This window comes from Delphinapterus leucas, chromosome X (genome assembly GCF_059928025.1).
Source record: "Delphinapterus leucas isolate spDelLeu-1000000601 "Yukka" chromosome X, BTC_Dleu_Yukka2, whole genome shotgun sequence".
NCBI classification, from domain to species: Eukaryota; Metazoa; Chordata; class Mammalia; order Artiodactyla; family Monodontidae; genus Delphinapterus; species Delphinapterus leucas.
Window position 1 is genome coordinate 52,615,876 of NC_143150.1, and position 5,347 is coordinate 52,621,222.

Genomic DNA, 5,347 nt, shown 5'->3' on the forward strand with positions numbered 1-5,347 from the left:
ATTCTGTATTCCATTTGCCTTTAGCAAGCACCTCAGTTGGTTGTTCTTCTTTAGCTGGTGGGATAACTCAAGATTTCATTCCTGAAGTGTCTGGGCCATTAGTAGTCCTACCTGGATTGGGTTACTATAGTTTCCCATTGACCTTAATCACAGGACATGGTAATACTGAGAGACACCCTATCTGTTTTCCAGACATACTCTTACTTACCTCCACTGTGGAGCAGAAAAGTCTAATTTCCCCTTGGTAGCAGGATCAATCATCTCAGCCCATACTATAACTCCCTTCTTTGCCTATTGCTTCAGAGGCATGAGGAGCCCACAGTGGCCAGGCAGCAGTATTAACTTCCAGGTGAATGGAATCATTGTTGTGTCTCTTGGTGGAATTATTTCTTTCTCTGGAACTAAGACCCCTAGGCCACCAGAGTGTTGGGTCATAGGACTAGGAAGCAAAAAATTTTCTAATGGGTCAGTGGGGGTGATAGTGAGTGATGCCATTTCCATTTCCACCCTATGTTTCCTGGATCCATGAATCCTGGCTACGGGAGAAACAGCAGTGTTGGGAGGTAGAGATATTGAATAATACCCTCTGAATTGAGAAGGAACTTTAAGACCAAAAAATGAAGCAGGTAACTCCATAAAGTGCAATTATGATGTTTATTGTGTGTAACTTACATATAGGCAGGATCAGGCGGACAATGATCCCAGAGGCATTAGCAGCTGCACTCTGTACCGCCAAAAGGAGTACAGGGAGATTTAAAGGGGCTAAAGCTAAAAGTAGAATCAGACTACCAAGGGAAAAGGATGTTCACACTGTTGAGAACTGGATGTTTTTCCTCCCCCTGTGGGTCTCATGACCATTAACCATTTGCATCAGCAAAAGGCATTCTTCTACTTTTCATATCTGATGAAGGCAAGGATAAAAGTTTATAGGGAACTTATCTCGCTTTGGCACATTCTTTGTGAGTAGGCTAAAGTTTTAGCCATGCATTAAGAGGAAGGGTAGGACTGCAGGCCTAATATGGAGCTAATAAAATCGACTCAGTGTGGTTCAGCCACATAAGGACCATATATTAGATGCCTTTCCCAAGCCCTGCAAGGTATTGTCATTGAGCTGGTGCTGTAACTGAGTCTTCAGAAGGCAATTCCATTGTTTTGTCAAACCAGCTTCTTCAGAATGGCGGGAAACATGCATGGTACGACTAGTGAATTACATGAGCATGGGTCCATTGTTGTATTTCGTTTGCTGTGAAGTGAGTTCCTTGATCAGAAAGAATGTTTTATTGAATTACCATGACAGTGAATATGGCATTCTATATGTCCTCAGATGGTAGTGCTGGCAGAGGCATTGCATACAGGAAGGCAAATCCATATCCAGATAAGTGTTTATTCCAGTAAGAACAAAACAGTGTCCCTTAAATGATGACAGCAGTTCTGTATAATCAGCCTGCTTCCATGTAACTGGCTGAGTACCCTGGGGACTGGTGCCATATCAGGCACTCAGTGTTGATCTCTGCTGCTGGCAGGTTGGGCACTCAGCAGTAGCCTTAACCAAGTTGATGAGTCGAAGTCTGTGCTGCTGAGCCCATGCATAACCCCCATCACTGCCACCATGGCCACTTTTGTTCATGAACCTATTGCACAATGACATAGGTGGCTGGGCAAAGAAGGTAACTGGTACCTACAGAATGGGTAATTCTATCCACTTGATTGTTAAATTCCTCCTCTGCAGAGTTCACCCTTTGGTGAGCATTCATATGGGACACAAATATATTCACATTTTTTTGCCCATTCAGAGAGACATATCCACAGACTTCTATCCCCAATTTTTCTTATCACCAATTTTCTAAACATGTTCCTTCCAAATTCCTGACCATTAAGCCAAACCATTGGCCACATCTATGAATCGGTATATAATTGCACTTAAGCAATTTTTCCTTTCAAGCAAAGTGAACAAACAGGTGTGCAACTCCAAGTTCTGCCCACTGGGAGGACTTCCCTTCACCACTATCTTTCAGGGATGTCTCACAAAGGGGCAGTAGTGCTGCAGCTGTCCACTTCTAGGTGGTACCTGCATATCTTGTGGATCCTTCTGTAAATTAGGCCTGAGATTTCTCTTCCTCTGTCAACTGATCATAGGGAACTCCCCATGAGGCTATAGGTACTGGCTGGGAAGGAAAAGATAGTGTAACAGGAGTGGGGATAATGAGCATTTGGACAACATCTCCGTGAAACTTACTTGTACTTTCAGGGCTCTTGAAGTCCAATCTCATATATTCCACTTATATTTGATGATGCAGTGCTGCTTTGCCTGCCCACTTTATTGCTTGGTGGTTCAGATAATACGTATTTCATGATGGTCAGTTCCAGTTGCAAGATAACTTGGTGGCCCATGGTTAAATGTTCAATTTCTACTGAGGCCCAGTAGCAGGCCAAGAGTTCTTTCTCAAAAGGGGAGTAGTGATCTACAATGGATTACAGGGCTAGGCTCAAAAATTCTGAGGGCCTGCACTGCAGTTCACCTATAAGGACATGACATAGACTCCATACAGCTTCCCTATGTGCCACTGACAATTCAAGCACCATTGGATCTGCTGGGTCATGGGTCCCATGTGGCAAAGCAGCTTGCATAGCAGGCTGGGCAAGTTGCAAAGCTTTCTGTTACTCTGAGCCCCACTCAAAGCTAGTAGCTATTTGAGACACTTGGTAAATGAGCCAGAGTACCATACCAAAATGAGGAGTATGTTACCTTCAAAATTCAAAGAGGCCCACTAGGCAATGTGCCTCTTTTTGCTTATAGGAAGGACCAGATAAAATACTTACCCTTAACTTTAGAAGAGATATCTTGACATGTCTCACACCACTGGACCTCTTCAAATTTCACTAAAGTAGAATGCTCCTGAATTGTTGTTGGGTTTCTTTCTCACTGTCTAGCAGGCAAAGGTCCTACCAATAAGTCTAGAGTAGTAGCTTTGTCTTACTAGGTCCAATCTTCATAATTTCATCAAAAAATTTCCACAAATTTTGTGGAAATGAAGGCGATCAAGATCCCTGTGAACCAAATTATGACATAAGGCTGGAGAGGTTATATACCCCTGAGCTAGGATGGTGAAGGTATACTGCTTGTCTTGCCAGCTGAAAGCAAATTATTTCTGGTGGTCCTTATTAACAGATGTAGAAAAAAAATCATTTGCCAGACCAATAGCTGCATGTTAGGTACCAGGAGATGTGTTAATTTGCTCAAGCAATGAAATCACATCTGGTTTAGCAGCTGAAATTGGAACCATCTCCTGATTAAGTGTATGATAATCCACTTTCATTCTCTAAAACCCATCTGTCTTCTGCACAGGCTGGATAGGTGAGTTGAATTAGGATGTTTTGGGAATCACCACCTCTGCATTTTTCAAGTCCTTGATGGTGGCACTAATCTCTGCTATCCCTCTGGTAATGTGGTATTGCTCTTGATTTACTATTGTCCTAGGTAGAGACAGTTCTACGGGCTTCCACTTAGCCTTTCCCATCATTTCCCTAACTCTAGAGGTCGGGGAATCAATGTGGGGATTCTGCCAGCTGCTGAATGTGCATGTATGTATTCCATTTTATGCATTCCAGAACTGGGGAAATAACCACAGGATGGATTTTTGGACCTACTGGGTCCCTGTGAGATGGACCTGAGTTAAAACTCCATTGATAACCTGACCTCCATAATCCTCTACTCTGACTGGTGGCCCACAGTGACGTTTTGGAATTAGTGTCTGTTCAAAGCCAGTGTCCAGTTGTCCCCCAAAGATCTGATTCGTTCTTTTTTTCCCAGTGCACAGTTACTGTGATATAAGGCCGTAGGTCCCTATGGGGAAGGTTGGGAAAGGGAATAGTAGCATAAATTTTCGGTAATGTACCAGGTCCTTCCTCAAGGCTGTTCAGCCTCTCCCTCATTCAAGGGATTCTGAGTTTGTAAACTACAATCAAGTCCAGGAATTGAAAGAGGGACTGTGACTCTGTTTCAATGATTTAGGTTAGACTTTTGTTTTCTTGACCTAGAACTTCTCTGTTTATACATATCAAGTAAGAATTTAGTAGGTTTCCCATCTATTTCGTTCTAGGAACACCATGATCAAGCAACCAACATCATAGGTATGCATGAGTCAGACTATTCTGATTACTGCTCTGAATCTGCTGTCCATTATGGTAATTATGTCTACCTTGTCTTTAGTAATTGAATGCTGACACTTGGACCCCTATCACCTCAAGATCCAATTACTCCCATTGCATTTAGGTTTCTCAATTCAGTGACTACTGTTCTCACTGTGAGGTCTGACCTACAAAGAAGAGAATAAATAGCTCCTCAGTGATGCTGCTTTTCTCAGAAGTTTATTTCTCACAGTACTGCTTAAAAGTATGTCTTCTGGACCCTCCCAGTGTGGGTGAATAGGTCCTAAATGGAAAAAACATTGTAATATGGATTTTACAGTCTCCCTAAGCCTTTGAATCCCTTTCTCTACATTAAACCAGAAATGCAGGTCGAGTATGTCCAGTTCGCTCACTGTGGGCAACTTTTGATCCATGTTTCAGTCAATGAACCAACCAACCAACCCACCAGACTGTTAGAGCCCTGTCTCCCTCCCTGAGCTGCAACATTAAATGCAGAATCTCTGCTTGGTGAGTCTATATCAATAAATTTGTCCTGACTCAACTTTATGTTCCTTCCACCATTATCCCACACCCTTAGTAGCCATTCCCACACATGTTCCCTGGTTTTCTGTCTGTGTAAATTAGAAAACTTAAGGAGTTCTTTTGGAGTGTAGTAAAATTCTTCATGGGTCACATTTTTTATCTCACCTTTAGGGGCCTGATGGGACTTGAGTCTAGAAGCAAAGGGAGGTGATGGGGGTGACTCCTGAGGAGAATCAGCCTTGTCTTGCATGGCAGCTGCCCCAGGTGAGGCTATTAGAGTTTTCTCAGGCAATACGGGACTTATCCCCTCAGATAGGGATGGAGGAGCCACTACCCCTGGGAGTGGGGAAGCCACCATCATTGGGGGTGAGGCTGCTTCCACTGGGTATGGATAGGCCTCTTCCACAGCAAAAGAAGACTCATCAGAATTTAGCAGCTCAGTGGTCCCCATTTCATCAAGGTTTTCTCATGCATTCCCATCTCAACTTACAGGATCCCATTCTTTCCCAGTCAGTGTTAGTCAGTGCTCTTACTTTAAAAGTAGACATCCTGTGAAGATAAGAGTTCAGGTTGCATTGTCATTCAGCCAGTCTCAGAATGAGATTCTGTGTTTGATTTTCAGCAATCTTATCTCTGTGGCTACAGGAGCTAAGAGTCTCCTTCAGGGCACATTTGG

General features: G+C 43.2%; 1 pseudogene; it reads right to left on the bottom strand.

The window, feature by feature from the left end:
- Window positions 1-291: 291 nt before the first annotated feature.
- On the bottom strand, window positions 292-5,122 carry LOC149744248 (uncharacterized; annotated as a pseudogene).
- Between the last annotated feature and the right edge of the window lie 225 nt (window positions 5,123-5,347).